This window comes from Heterodontus francisci, unplaced genomic scaffold (genome assembly GCF_036365525.1).
Source record: "Heterodontus francisci isolate sHetFra1 unplaced genomic scaffold, sHetFra1.hap1 HAP1_SCAFFOLD_534, whole genome shotgun sequence".
NCBI lineage: Eukaryota > Metazoa > Chordata > Chondrichthyes > Heterodontiformes > Heterodontidae > Heterodontus > Heterodontus francisci.
This window is the reverse complement of record NW_027141511.1, coordinates 216196-233146: the sequence shown is the minus strand read 5'-3', so window position 1 is coordinate 233146 and position 16951 is coordinate 216196.

Below are 16951 nucleotides of genomic sequence, written 5' to 3'. Positions count from 1 at the left end.
ACCTCCTCCATCCTTACAACGCTTCGAGAACTCTGCACTTTTAAAATTATGACCGCTTTCATATCCCCAATTTATCTTGCTTCAGCATTGACTGCTGTGCTATTAGCAATGAGGAAGCACCAATCGCAACTTCTCAGATACTGAAGCAGTCCGTGTAGAAATTCAGCAAGACCTGAACAATATCCAGGTTTGGGCTTGTATGTGGCAAGCAACATTCGCGCCACACAAGAGCCAGGCAATGACAATCTCCAACAAGAGAAAATCTACCCATCTCCCCTTGACATCCAATGGAATTACAATCGCTGAATGCCCCACTATCAACATCCTAAGGGTTACCATTGACCAGAAACTGAACTGGAGTAGCCAGTTAAATGCCGTGGTTACAAAAGCAATTCAGAGGCTAGGAATCCTGTGGCGAGTAACTCACCTCCTGACTCCCCAAAGCCTTTCCACCATCTACAAGGCACAAGCCAGGAGTTTTCTGGAAATACCTCCACTTTCCTGGATGTGTGCAGCTACAATAACAAGCAAGAAATATGACATCATCCAGGACAAGGCAGTCCGCTTGATTGGCACCCCATCCACAAACATTCACTCCCTCCATAATCGTAGATCAGTGACAGCAGTGTTTTTTCAATCATCAGCTCAGGCCTTCAAATTAAAATTGTTAAAAAGATATCCACTTTCCTACTGCTATTGTCTGACTGTCTGAAGTTTTGTACATTGTTCCCTTCATGTGGTGTAGTGCAATTACCTTAAATTCTGTGTATGTGCAAGGGACACACACTCTTGTCTTATTCCATCAACGAAAACCTGGATGTCCGTTCAAACACCCCTATTTCCTGTGTCTGCAAAGATGGCTCACACTTCCACAATGAAGGAATGTCTGAATGGAAACAACTTTTGACACATTTCTCAACACGTTTGCTAACACTTTTCAGGATGAGGAACTCCTTTCAACTGGCAGATTTCAAGCCCCAAATTGAAGCTTTAATACAGGAAAAGTAACAGAAATGAAATCACAGGTCTCTCTGTCCTGGCGCCCATTCTAACATTGTATTATTTGGTTTATATCGCTCAGCCTTCCTTCCAAAATGCATCACTTCCCATTTCTCAGCATTGAAGTTAACCTGCCATTTGTGTGTCCAATGACAGGTTGGAAAGTAAGCTGTCAAGGGGACATAAAGAGTCTACAAAGAGATTTCGATAGATTAAGTGAGTGGGCAAGAATTTGTCAGTTGCAGTATAATGTGGCAGCAAGAATAAATAGCAGTATATTATTTAAATGGAGAGAGACTGCAGAACTCTACGGTATAGAGGGATCTGGGTGTCCCGGTACATGATTCACAGAATGTAAAAATGCAGGGACAACAAATGATTAGGAAGGCAAATGGAATGTTGCTGTTTATTGCAAGGGGCATATAAGATACAAGTAAGTAAGTGTTATTACAGCTGTTCAGAACCATCGTTAGACGACATCTGGTGTACTGTAGACATTTCTGGTCTCCTTACTTCAGCAACGATATAAGTGCAATAGAAGCAGTTCAGGGAACGCTCACTGGACTGATTCCTGGCATGAAGGGGTTATCATATGAGAAAATATTGAACAGTTTGGGCCGATACACTTTGGAGTTTTGGAGATGTGATCGTATTAATACATCCCAGATCCTGATGGAACTGGACAGGGTGGATGCTGAGAGGATGTTTCCACTTGTTGGGGAGACTAGAACTAGGGGACACAGTTTAAGAAGTCATTTAAGTGGTCATTTAAAATGGAGATTAGGAGAAATGATTTTCTCTCAGACGGTCATTGGTCTGTGGAATTCTCTTCCCCAGAAAGCAGTCGAAACTGGATCATTGAATATATTCAAGGCAGAATTAGATATATTTTTGATCAGCAAGGCAGTCAAGGATTATTGGGGCAGGGGGAGGGAGGGTGGTGGGGAGACAGGAAAGTGGAGTTGAGGTCACGATCGGATCAGACATTGAATGGCGGGGCGGTTTTGAGTGTCCGAATGGCGCACTCCTGCTCCTAATTCTTTGTTCTTGTGTGTTCCATTTCACCAGACTGCCTCTATCCTCCTGAAGTCTTCTGCTAGTTCAGCTGAAAAAACTAAGGGCAGCCATTCGCTGGCTCGTTCCTCAGGACGATTGCCTTGAGCAATCAGAGTTAAGCTGCCTGGTTTGAATTTCAAACAAAGATTGTCAGTTAACTGTCAGTCACCGTAAGATGGTGCATTCTTCATGGCATCGCTTCTACTAATCAGAGTTCACTTGCCAATCAATAAGCACTCTCTTGCCATACAGTATAAGCTGTTGTTTTTCCCATACATTGGTTATTTGTGCATATTATCCTGATGCGTGCAAGCCGAAAAGCTTCGACAACATGTCTGGAATAAAATGATTGACTCTTTAATAACAATCATGGAGCTACTGGATTATCATAAAAGCCTATCTGATTCACAATATCTTTCTGGAAAGGAAATCTGTTATCCTTACAGCTGGCCTACATATGACTCGAAACCCACAGCAATGTGATTGACTCTTAACTGCCCTCTGAAATGGCCTAACAAGCCACTCAGTTGAAGGGCAATTAGGAATGGGCAATTGAGCTGATCTTACCAGTGATGCTGACATCCAATAATGAAAAGAAAGTTGCATTGCCTTCGGGTGAGAACCAAAGACAGGGTCGGGAGTGGGCCGTGGGTGGGGGTTGGGGGGGGTTTTGGTGGGGTGTAGTGGCGGGTGTCTCCGATCCCAGCGGCTTGTGCTCAGTGTCAGTCTAGGGGTTATATTTAATAATCAATACATAGATAATCTCAGGAGAAACTGCAGTCTGAAGATGCTTCTGCGTGTGTGTGTGTTAGTTTAACACATATACATTGCACAATAACACTTTTCTGCAAACCATTCTATCAGTGCAGCAAAATTACATCTCTGTACGAGTTCAAGTGGTGATTGAATAGTAAGTGAACAGACGACTATTAGAATAGAACTTTAACCGATTCGCTTCAGAGCAAAATAATCAAATCTGTAAAACCTACCCACAGCAAGAAAATTGGTTAAGTCAAGACACTGTGTATAGTCATCATTGTAGGCATTTCCTGTGATCCTGTTGGCTCAATACACTTTCACCTTCCGTCTTCCTTCATCAATCTGATCTGAGCACACAGAGTGATTCCTTTACATCCTGTATGGAAATTGCCATTTATTTTGTTGGGCAACAGCCAGTATAGGTGCCCCCTGCATCTTTTATAACTTTATTTCTATATGGTAAGGTGAAGCTGTGATCTCACTCTCTTGTTGTAGACAATCTCAGCGTTTGTTAAGCCAGACCAGCCGCTGCGTTCCAGTTACTGCTTCCTCTTTCCTTTGTTTGAAAGAGGCTCAGTAGGCAATGTCTTGCCCCATTCTGACCAATGCTACGAAGTGTTGCTACAATACCTCATGAGATCCCAAGACACAAAGCTGTCACGTCATTGCAGCATCTGGAATGGAAACTGGGGGCTGGCGGTGTGGTGGTGGTGGGGTTTCCATTATACAGGAGTTTTGTCCAACTATTAATGATGAGAGGGAGGTTGATAAGGATCTAGGAGTCATCAGCTAAACCTAACAGGCCGAGTTTGTTTTCAGATTCTGATCTGTCTCCGAGATATTAGTTATATGGGTTAATAGTGGAATGAGGTCTTCTAGTGGCAATGCCCAACATACTGATTCCATCATTATAAATGGGGATGTATGGATTTATTGAGAACAGTCATCATCCCATTTTTATATTGTGTAGAAGAGTAAAGAAGTTATTTTCTGTTAAAATTCCAGAACGCTGTAACTGGTTCAGAGACATGGTACAAAAGCGAAATAATGCAGATACTAGAAATTTGATGACGTGTCATCGAGCTGAATCATTAACTCTGTTTCTCTCTTCACAGTTGCTGCCTGACCTGCTGAGGATTTCCATCATTTTCTGCTTTTCTTCAGTGATGCTGCTTTTCCGGAGAACGATTAAAAGGGCAGACTTACAGGATGGCAGCGTGAAACATCATGTGGAACCCAGGACATGATTTACAAAACTCATCTCGGATAGCAAGTTCAATTGCAATTAACCCTGATGACGTACGTTTATCTAGTATGCACATTTCCTGCAAATATTTTGGAATGCAGCGTGCATTGCAAAAATGCAACACAGTGATAGATTCGAAGGCATCTTTGATGCTCTTTACTTTATCATTCGCATCGTCCTTTCTTCAGGTTACTTCTCATCTTTACTCGTCTCCTGATTGCAGGCTCGTTTTTTTAAGACAGATTTCTGCTCTTACCTCTGGAATATCCTTCGAACGTCTCCTTCTCGAATTCCCCCTTTCCTGCATTCATAATCCTCCCGAAAACTTCCTTCAGCAGCTAAGCTGGATGATTCTTCAGTGCAGTCTGCTTCATTGTCAGAACGGCATGGCTCAGATGAGACGTCATAATGAAGACCTGTTGCCCTCTCCAGCCGGCCTAAAGGATTCTGTGGCATTATTGAAAGAAGGTTAGCAGAGCTAGCACTGCTTCACCAAATACATCCCGTCACAAGCAGGTTAACCAGTCTGCATCCCATTTTGGGGAAGGCTGAGTGGTGACCAGAGAGATGATAAAACGGTTTGCTCGGATAGACGTAGAGAAGATTTTTCCTGTTGTTGGTGGCGAGATGAGAACTAGGGGCCATAATCATAAAATAGTCGCTGATGAATCCAATAGGGAGTTCATGAGAATTCTCTTAACCCAGAGACTGGCGAGAATGCAGACCTCAGGAGTGGTTGAGCAGAGACACATTTAAGTGGAAGCTGGAAAAACACACGAGGAAGACAGGAACAGAAGGGTATATTGACGTGGTGAGATGAGGAGATGGTGGGATGAGGAGATGGTGGGATGAGGAGATAGTGGGATCAGTAACACCAGCATGAAGCTGTCGGGCTCAAAGTACTTATCCTGTGCTGGGAATACTTTGCTGTACTTTGTAATTTCCTGTTTATGCAACCTTGACTCTCTCATTATCTTAATTCGTTCTCAGGATGTAAACCTCCCTGGCATAGTCGGAGTTCATCACCCATCACTAGTTGCCCCGAGAAGATGGATAAAACACAGGCCACGGTTTGATACAACTAATTGGCTTACTGGCCTTCTTCAGAGGGAGTTTCAGTGTTACCCACGTTGGTGTCAGTCTGAAGTCACCCACAGGCCCAAACCTTTCCTTTCCTAAGGGGCATCATTGAACGAGTTGGGGTTTTTACATCAATTCAGCGGTTTCATTGCAACTTTTGCTGAACACAGCTTTTCAATTACCAAATTTTTTTTAAAAAATAATTCATATTATCAGACTGCCAACAAATTCTGGATTATTAGTGCAGTCCTCTGGGAACCGGTCCAGTATCAGAACCACGAGATTACCAACATTATATCTCAACTGTACCTAGACTTGAAAAGCAACGTGCTTGCTGTAAAGCGCTTTGGGATGTCTTTACAAAGCCCTCTGCAATATATCTGATTTGATGCGAGCTTTAAGGCCTTTCAAAAATCAGTTATTGCATATTAATGAACAAGGGCAGCTTCCAATAGGGGAGCTGAGCAGTTCTGACAATTGTCCACCTCTTGCAGTGAGTTTAATCCGAACCAAAATAAGCCCATCAGGACCTTTACTTCTGATTTCAAAATCTTTACTTCTTTTGCTATAATTATATACTACTTTGAAAACTTATGACGACAAACTTAAAATGGCAACTGAAAATCACAGCAATGGAACTTGCAGAACAAGTGCTTAAAATGTGGAAACAATAAAACAATTTAGGGGCGTCCATTTTAGCTTTGTTTATATGCTGCCAAAGGTAATAATTCTACCTAATCCTGCAATGCTCCGATTTCTCTGCTCAGCAATAATGGTCACAAGTAACCTATAAATTCAGTCTGATCTGTGATGAGACAATCGGCTGTCATCTGTCAATTCCATTTTCTGCTTCGGAAGAATCAATATTGTTGCGGGCAAAGCATTCAGCAAAGAATGTGATTCCTTTGTTCGTTTTTGCAACTGTGTTACTTTCTCTTGTACTTCCTGCTTTCGTCATCTGTTACGAAAGCGGAGGCTTTTCAAAACAGATGACCTGCATATATCTGACCTTCTGCAACCTCAGGGCGTACCAAGAGGCTTTCCAGCACTTTGGAAGTGTTGTCACAGTTGCAAAGTCGGTATTTTCTGCATTAACAGCAGCGACTATACTTCAAAAAGTACCTCATTGGCCTTGAAGCTCTTTGAGACGTCCAGTGGTTGTGTACTAGCTAGATGGATAAAGAACTGGCTGGGCAACAGGAGACAGAGAGTAGTAGTGGAAGGGAGTTTCTCAAAATGGAGACGTGTGACCAGTGGTGTTCCACAGGGATCCGTGCTGGGACCACTGTTGTTTGTGATATACAGTAATGATTTGGAGGAAAGTTTAGGTGGACTGATTCGCAAGTTTGCAGACGACACTAAGATTGGTGGAGTAGCAGATAGTGAAGGGGACTGTCAGAGAATACAGCAGAATATAGATAGATTGGAGAGTTGGGCAGAGAAATGGCAGATGGAGTTCAATCAGGGAAAATGCGAGGTGATGCATTTTGAAAGATCCAATTCAAGAGTGAACTATACAGTAAATGGGAAAGTCCTGGGGAAAATTGATGTCCAGAGAGATTTGGGTGTTCAGGTCCACTGTTCCCTGAAGGTGGCAACGCAGGTCAATAGAGTGGTCAAGAAGGCATACGGCATGCTTTCCTTCATCGGACGGGGTATTGAGTACAAGAGTTGGCAGGTCATGTTACAGTTGTATAGGACTTTGGTTCGGCCACATTTGGAATACTGCGTGCAGTTCTGGTCGCCACATTACCAAAAGGATGTGGATGCTTTGGAGAGGGTGCAGAGGAGGTTCACCAGGCTGTTGCCTGGTATGGAGGGCGCTAGCTATGAAGAGAGGTTGAGTAGATTAGGATTATTTTCATTAGAAAGACAGAGGTTGAGGGGGGACCTGATTGAGGTGTACAAAATCATGAGAGATATAGACAGGGTGAATAGCAAGAGGCTTTTTCCCAGAGTGGGGGATTCAATTACTAGAGGACACGAGTTTAAAGTGAAAGGGGAAAAGTTTAGGGGGGATATGCGTGGAAAGTTCTTTACGCAGAGGGTGGTGGGTGCCTGGAACGCGTTGCCAGTGGAGGTGGTAGATGCGGGCACGATGGCGTCTTTTAAGATGTTTCTGGACAGATACATGAATGGGCAGTAAGAAAAGAGATACAGACCCTTAGAAAATAGGATCTGCATCGGCGCAGGCTTGGAGGGCCGAAGGGCCTGTTCCTGTGCTGTAATTTTCTTTGTTCTTTTTGTTCTTTGAAAGGCGCTACATAAATGAAAGTCTTTACTTTTTCTCTGGCCTGTTCACATGACTGAAAACCCTCATCCCTGGTACCATTCTAGTAAATCTCTGGACCCTCTTCAAGGTCTTCACATCATTCCAAAAGCGCGTTGTGGCGCAATAAAAAGAACAGACCCAATACTGCCCCATTCAGGGTGAAATGTAACATCTCTATTTGACTACACGGACAGGTATTTTAACGTTAATCGGAGTAGCATATAATGATGTAATAGGTATATGTTTTCAGAGTCAAATATCACCATGATAATCACAGCACAAGATTATATTGTCGAACACATGTGAACAAGTTCACTGAAGTGATAGGGATGATTAGATCAGACTATTTTTCTTACAGTGAGGTAACAGCAGCAAGAGAAGACAGGCTGATCACCAGGATCAATTCCTCTCTCTTGGTTCTCATTGGGCCATCACTGCCTGAAACTAGCCAATGGGTATTTTTGTGAACAACGTTTAATCCCTCCAAAGACCGTCTGTCCTTCAGTGCTGTTCAATTGTTGATAATTAAACCTTCACCCACCACCTCACCCCCACCCACCCCACCCCCCTCCAAGCTCGCCCATTTTTCTCTGCAAGCCTGTGTTCTGACTTCAGTTCAGTAAACTGCAGCTTCATAGCAAAGTGCAAGTTGCCTTGGTCTACTGCCGCTGAGAAATGATGTTTTAATGGAATTGGGGGATGATATCACATTTAGACCCCAGCACAGTTACATAACAAACTGAAGATTGCTTCCTTGTCCTATGTTGCATTTTGACAAGAACATCGGCAGCAATAATCACTGGGTTTTACTTGTCTTCAGAGCTATTCCACCAGTATGTGACTATTATTGGTTATGACATTGATATTGTGATATTTTATTCATCAGTCTGTCTACTTCCCCGTTGTTTGTCTATCTATCTGTCTAACTGTCTACTATCTGTCTATCTGACTGTTTGTCAGGATATCTATCTGTCTGTCTACCTGTCTATCTTCGACAGGTCCGAAGAAGGGTCACTGACCCGAAACGTTAACTCTGCTTCTATTTCCACAGATGCTGCCAGACCTGCTGAGTGGTTCCAGCAATTTTGTTTTTATGTCTGTCTTACTGTCTGTCTGACTATCTAACTATTTATCTCTTTGTTTAATTCACTATCTGCTTGTATCTATCTATTTATCTACCGTCCCGACTATTTATCTATCCATTTAAGTCTAAACCTATCAATCTATCGATCTATCATATATCTATTGATGTAACCATCTGCCTATCAATCTATCTGTCTATCTATCTATATTTATGATTAGCTATCGATATACCTGTTTGTCTGTCTATCTGTCCATCTATCTATGTAGTTCTCTAACTGTCTATCAATATATCCATCTATCTGTCCATCTGTATCTGTCTCACTATCCATCTACATATCTGAATTTAACTATCTACCTGTTTTTCTGTCTGTCTGTCAATGTATCTGTCTCTGTGTATCTATCTACCTATCTATCGTTATCTCTCTGTCTTGCTATCTATGTGCCCATCTATCTATGTGTAGTTAACTATCCATCTGTCTTTCTGTTTACCTAGCCAGCTATCTGTCTCTTGCTGTCTGTCCATCTATCTATCTTATCTATCTATCTATCTATCTATCTATCTATCTATCTATCTATCTACCGAACTATCTATCGATCTCTCTCTCTCTCTCCCTATCTATCTATCTATCTATCTATCTATCTATCTATCTATCTATCTATCTATCTATCTATCTATCTATCTATTAGTCTTTCTGTCGATATGTCGAACAACCGATAAACTAACAGCATCTGTCCAATTAGCTGTGCATCACTTTCTTTTCTGAAATTGTATACTAAAGTCGACAGTAGACAGTCGATCTCTCGCCAACCAAAAGTTGCTCACAAAAACAACTTAAATGAGTTTGCATTTCATCTCACATCCAGATTTAAGTTCTGCTTTTAAGATTGGTGGAGAAGGAACAGATATCAGTCAGACCTTGTGCCAGATTTCCATTCTCGTCACAAATGTTCTGGGGGTGGGGGTGATTTTGACAGCAGGGTTGCATTAGTAAAACCACTCCAATAGCCTTGCATTTGGGAACGGGAAGGATAGCCGGGCTGTAATGCAGCTGAGATTAAATTTGATTCAATTCCGTTAAACCTGCTCTTCCGCCAGGGCTAGTAGCCAGCAAACTTTCCACCTTTGCTTCCTTTTACTTATTTCGAAACATAACAAGGATTTGTATTCATATAGCGACTTTAATGAAATACAACATCCCAAGATGCTTCACAGGAGCTTTATAATGTCGAAATTGATACCCAGCCGCACAAGACGATATTTGGGCAGGCGTTCAGAAGCTTGGTCAAAGAGGTAGGTTTTGACGTGTGCGGTCAAGGAGGAATGTGAGGTAGAGAGTTGAGAGGCTTAGGGAGGGAATTCCAGAGCTTATCGCCGAGGCAGTTGAAGGTACAGTCGCCAATGTTGGAGCAATGAAAATCGGGGATGCGCAATAGGCCAGAATTAGATGATTGCAGAGAGCTCGGAGGGACTGTGGGACTGGAGGTGATTACAGAGATAGGGAGGAGGGCGAGGCCATGGTTGGTTGGGTGAACGGTTGGCATACATCCATCTACGGCAGATGATGGACACGCAGCAAACAATCCATATAGGTGAGGTGTCTTCTCTTGGTGCATCTTTTCTGATGGATATGAAGGCCAATCTTTGAGAGGCAGGTTCTGACAAAATGCTGTACTTGAAACTGCCAAGTAACCAACAACACCTCGTCCCCTTCCCACGGCACCTTCCCCTGCAATCGCAGGAAGTGTAATACCTGTCCATTTACCTCCTCTCTCCTCACTATCCAAGGCCCCAAAAGCTCCTTTCAGGTGAAGCAGCGATTTACTTGTCCGTCTTTCAATTCAGTATAAAGTATTCACTGCTCACAGAGTGCTCTTGGCTACGCTGGGGAGACCAAACGCAGATTGGATGAGCGCTTTGCGGAACACCTCTGCTCAGTCCGTAGGCATGCACCTAAGCTTCCGGTTGCTGGCCATTTTGGCACACCCCGCCACCCCCCCTCCCTGCTGTCATGCTCACATCTCTGTCCTGGGATTGCTGCAGTGTTCCAGTGAACATCAATCAAGCTCAAGGAACAGCACTTCATTTACCGAAAACGCACGCTACAGCCTGCCAGACAGAACATTGAGTTCAGTAATTTCAGAGCATGACGGGTCTCCCTTTTATGCTTGGTTATTTTTCCTTCTTTTTCTTTTCCTTTTTTATTTGGTTATTTTATTTTAGATTTTTCAGTTTGTTTCGTTTGTTTTCACTGTGCTTACCCACTGTTTTGTGTTTGTTAATGCGCTTTTTTATGTTTGTTCTTGGAGTGCACTGTGCTTTACAATCATGCACACCCTCTCTGTACTGAGGCTTTGTCTTTCATGACATCATTAACATACCGTTCGCCTTTGTTTCATGACCTTCTGGTCAGTTATTCTCTCTGACCTTGTCCTATCTGCACCTCCTTTGTTATCTCTTGCCCCACCCCCGCTTTACTTGCTTGAAACCTTTTACATTACGAATATTTGCCAGTTCTGGAGAAGGGTCTCTGACCTGAAATATTAATTCTGCTTCTCTCTGCATAGATGCTGCCAGATCTGCTGAGTATTTCCAGCATTTCTTGTTTTTATTTCAGATTTCCAGCATCTGCAGTATTTTGCTTTCATTTAAGTAACACTGTGAGTTGTTTTGACGTTGGTCTCTGTTGCCAAGCTGCTGCAGTAACTGGTCATAATGGCAGTGCACACCAGTCGACAGGATGTGTCGCGATTTCCCGCTTTCACCAGACAGTGACTCCTGAGGGCAATAGGCGACATTTAGGGCCTTCATGTCACACTTGTAAGAATCCTTGCAGCGTAGTTTTGTGCCCCTATGGACGGATTTGAAAACAAGGATGATAATTTTAAACTCAAGGTGTTGCTTTACTAGGATCTAAAGTAGGTCAGTAAGCATGTGGCAGGGGAGGGGGTGTTTGGTGTGCGTTGGTTGTGGCACTGGGGGTGCTGTCGTTGTTGGTGCTGGTGTCGGGGTGGGTGCTGGTGTCGATGGGTGAATGGGAACTGATGTGAAAAAAACACAGGCAGCAGAGTTTTGGATGACCTGAAGAGAGTAAATGTGGCAATCGAACCAGACGTGCTTTGGAATGCTCAACTCTAGAGATAACAGAGGCTTGGATGAGTGTGTCAGCTGCAGGCGAGCTGAGGCATGGGCAGTGTCGTAGAGTCATAGAGTCATCGAGTTGCACAGCACAGAAACAGGCCCTTCGGCCCATCGTGATGATGTTACAAAGGTAGAAATAGGTGGTCTTAGTGATGGCATAGATATAAGGTCGGAAGCTCATCTTAGGGTAATATTTGTCAGTGAGATGTTTAACAGCCTTGCTAAACTCAGATATTCGCTAGCAGGAGGGTTCAAGTCATTAGTCAGGGTACAATGTTTGTAACGGGGACGATAGACAATTCTCACAGTGTATAAAGTACATTGCCATTTCCCATATCGTTCACTGGAAGCACGGTCCAAAATTGATTATGCAGTGGCATTTATGTAGGTTTGTCGTAGATGTGCTGAATAATGTGTTACATTCACATAAAAGTAACTAACATTAACAAGACAATTTATTACAAAATCTTCACATATTAAAGGATGATGACGATGAAGTAATACCAATCTGGCTGTACTCAACAATTAGTTGAAGAAAATTAGTACTTATCTGGAGACCTGACTTCAACCTTATGCTCATTGCAATTCGGATGATTGTATAGAAATTCATACAATTTACAGCACAGAGAGAAAGCATTCAGAACAAAAGGCCTATACTGATATTTATGCTCCACACGAACCTCCTACACTTTATCAACATATCCTTATATTATTCTCTCCTCATGTATATACCAAGCTCCGCCTTAAATTGTATCTTTGTGATTCCTCAACTAATCTCTCTGGTGGCGAATTCCATATTCTTAACATTCTCTGGGCAAATAACTTTCTCCTGAATTCCCTATAGGATTTATTAGTGACAATCTTATATTTAAGACCCCTACTTTTGGACTCCCCAACAAATGGAAACATCTCTACCTCTACCTTATCAAAACTTCTGATAATTTTAAAGGCCTCCCTTAGGTCACCCCCTCGACCCTCTATTTTCGAGAAAAGAGCACCAGCCCGATGAGCCTTTCCTGATATTATAACCTCTCAGTTCTGGTATCATTTATATCTATTTTGCACCTTCTGCAGTAGCGTTGTATCCTTTTTCTTCAGTGAAATCCAGAACTTTGCTGTTCTTTACTTTTTTTACGCAATGGTATCTGTTAATTACACTGACGACCTCTTAGGGTAAATGTCTCTGACTATTCCTGCCTTTGACGATTTCTCTTTAATGCCTCATGGCAGTACATGTACTTATCCAGATATGAAGGTAAATTTGTAGCATGGCAACAGCTCAATTTGTTTACTCGCAAGTCCTCACCTGATCTTGGGTTGGGAAGCTAAAATTACTGGACTGGGAGAGGCTGGAGAGAAGCAGAGTGTACCATCCACAAGATGCACTGCAGCAACTTGCCAGGCCTCCATCGACAGCACCTTCCAAACCCGCGATGTCTACCACCGAGAAGGACAATGGCATCAGATGCATGGGAACACCACCACCTGGATGTCCCCCTCCAAGCCACACACCGTCCTGGCTTAAATCTACGTCGCTGTTCCTTCACTGTCGCTAGGTCAAAATCCAGAAATTGTTTTCCTAATAGCACTGTGGGTGTACCCACACCACAAGGACTGCAGCGGTTCAGGAAGGAGGCTCACCACCACCTTCTGAAGGGCAATTAGAGATGGGCAATAAATGCTGGCCTTGCCAGCGACGCCCACATCCCAGGAATTAATAAAAAAGAAAAGCACTGCCAAACTGACCCAAATGTCCTGAAGTTAATGGTAGGTGTAGGAGCCAGGTCTGTCAGAGAATAGGAGGGAGGTATTTTTCACAGGTTAGCAAGCCGGCCTATACCAGCTGGCCATCTCACTGGTGAGTGGAACGTCCAGCAGTGGAGATGTGGCCACTCAAGGGAGTTGGAGCAGAAACAGAGCCCAAGTTTATTGTTTAACAAAGCGAATGTATTATTGTCAAGCACCATGGTAACGACAATTGTGGCACTATTAGTTCAGCTTTAGATATTTTATCCCTTATTGCCCATCACAGTGGCCTGCCTCATGCAGCATTCATTTTATAAGCAGTGCTATTTCTAACCATCCATCTCCTGTTACATATATATATATCCACTTGAATATTGGAACATGGGAATGGGAGGAGGCCATTTAGCGCCTCGATTCTTTTCCACCATTCCATGAAATTACAGTCGATCTACCTCCAGCTCCACAAATACGCCTTTGCTCCATAGTGCTTAATACGTTTGACTCACAGAAATCTTGCAATTTCAGTTGTTCATTTAACTATTGATTCAGCGTCAATTGCCGTTTGTGGAAGAGACTTAAAACATCTACCACCCTTTGTGTTGCTGAATGTCACGTCTGACAATTATGACTCTATTTTTAGGTCATGTTTCCCTGGTCTGAAACGGTCCCAACCATTATAAATAGTTTCCCTCTATCTACCCTTAATATTTTGATAACTTGGACGAAATCGCCCCTTAACCTTCTAAACTCCAGGGAGAACACACCGAGTTTGCTGAATTGCTCCGTACAATTTAATCATTGAGTAATTGTGTTTTTTTAAATGATGGTATGTGAGAACCACTGGCGAAGCCAACATTTGTCGTACATCCCTAATTGCTCTTAACAACAATTCCTTTTCAGAGGGCAGTCAAAGATCAACCACATTGCTGTGGGTCTGGAGTCACATGTAGGCCAGACCAGGCAAGGATGGCAGATTTCCTTCACTAAAGGAAATTCGTAAAGCAGATCGGTTTGTTATGACATCCATTACTAAGACAAACTTCCAATTCTAGATTTGTATTGATTAACTGAATTTAAATCCGGCTAGCTGCCATGGGAGGTTTGAACCCGTTTTCCCAGGGCATTACCCTGGACTATGAGATTACTATTTCAGTTACATTACCACTGCACCACCATAAAGTTCATACAGTATGCATTAATTATCTCCCTGCACATTTGATTGCCATAACTAAATCTTCCAAGGTGTACAGATTTTAAAACTCACCCAGCAACCAATGAAGTCCGAATCAATGCAAGGTGAATAACTGATTTCAGTTAGATATGTCGACAGTGTTCTGCCTTTAAATCCCATGTCACTCTTACTTGTTTTACGCAGATTCTGCTTCCAACCAGATCAATAATGTCATTGTTTCTACTGATTTTGCCTCCTGTTGATGCCTTGCTTCAACCAGCATTGCGATCCAGAAACTGTGAGCTGGTATTTCAATTCTCCTTATACAAATACTGGGTACACAATATGCTCAGTTAGTGAGTCAAAACCACTGTGTACGTCTACCACACACCCACACATCGCCCTTGGCGAAGCAGTCAGTTTTGGGACCAGAGTTTTCTCACTTTAAGTCACGACAAAACTGAAGGGTTGTGGACACTACACTTGCAGCATGCATATGTGTGAAGGGACCTCGCATGTTATAAAATGCAGCTGATAGTTTTTAGAGATAGGCCGCTGAAAATATCTATCTTTTTCTCATGAGTTATCACTCCAATCAGTTAGAGACGCAGTGTTGTTCAGGACTATCTTACTGCCTGTGTATATTTCCGCTCTCTAACCAATGCCATATTGTGACAGATGGGTTAAAATTATAGTTACATTTGCTGTATTTGTCAGGGCTTAAAGGTCAAAAGTAGCATAGAGATAATCAGGGAGTAAACCAGACAGAGTGAGAAAGAAGGAAAGGAACAAAGCAGGAGAGAGAAAGATGAGAGAGAGGAAGAACCAAAAAAATGAAAGAAGGAAAAATAACCAAACCGATGGGATGTTGGTAAAAAGGGAAGGTGGCATTGCATTCTCAGGACTACAGTAATTTAACAGTTCTGTCGCCGGACGATTAATCCAGGAAATTTAGTAATCTAGGGAGAGGAGTTTAAATCTTGCCATTGCATCTGGCAGATTTAACTTCAATCAGTGAAATACATCTGCAGTTAACGATTTGGTGTCAATAATGATGAATATGCAATTAGGGGGTTGCTGTAAAAGCCCACCGGCACCCCATGCCATTCACGAGAGGAAATCAGCCATTCTTGCCCAGTCTGGCCTCTGACTCTAGACCCATCACAATATAGGTGACTCTTAAAAGACCCCTGAAATGGTCCAGCATGCCACTCAGTTATGTTCCAAAGGTGCCTCACCACTACTTTCACAAGGGAAATAGATATTGGCCAGCAGCGCGCACACCCCATGAATGAAAATGAGTTTGCTTCCTTCCCACTGCCACCACTGTGACTGAAAGAGAGAGCCACTCGAGGGAATGTCATTAAGCGAAAACCCTACCAATTCTGCTACAATTGCAGCCAATGCTAAGGGAACAACAGTGACTACCCTTCAAAAGTATTCAAATGTCCCTAATGCACTATGGGACATCCGGAGGTTGTGAAAGGGATTACAGAAATGCCAGCCCATTAGCATTGCAACGTAAGATTTCAAAGAATAAAGTTTCAAATCCCTTTTATTTCCCTGTTTTCATTATCATGCTATGCAGCAGTATTTGTGACTCCTGCAATTCCTCCTGCTCTGGGAAGCACCTTAAGCTTCACCACGGAGATATCGGAATTGTCCTGTGCAAACAACATCACGTGGGACACACACAACGCTCGTGGAACCTTTAACAGAATTGAATTTAAGTGGAATCACAATGGCACATTGATCGTGAAGGACAGTCGCCATTCTTTGCATTCGAGAACTTTCAACATCAGTTGCTTTCAAAAGAAGGACATTGGAGAGTACACATTAAGTGTAAGATTGAAAGGTGGGATGGTGGTCTCTTATCACGAGAGGTTGGAAGTAGCGGGTGAGCTGTTGTCTATCCTTTTTAGTTATAGATTGGAATGCTTTTATGAAAGAAGGATAGAGCTTCCATAACATTCAGAAATAGTTGCATAAAGATACATTAAGGTCCTTTTAGGTCACTGCGATGTTAATCTCAATGCTGAAAGTGTGGATTGACCATTGGCCTTCCACCATTTTAAATTGGGTATTAATCCAATTAGAAGGGGAGAGGCAGATGTCGTATGAATGCATTCAAACAGCATCAGGTGACATTGCACCATCTCTTGGTTATATGGTCAGGTGAAAGCAGAATTGTGGCATGTAGTCATCACCAAATCTGGGAAATATGGAGTAACGTGTTGATTTAAGTCAAGGTGACCAGCGGCGCAGGAAATTTTAACATTGGCTGCAAAATGGACAATGTCAAATTATCTGCCCATGACACGCCCAACCCGGGATTGCACTGATTTCAATTAGAAGGAAAATGGGACGTGATGTATGAGAACTGACCAATTTGACATCGCC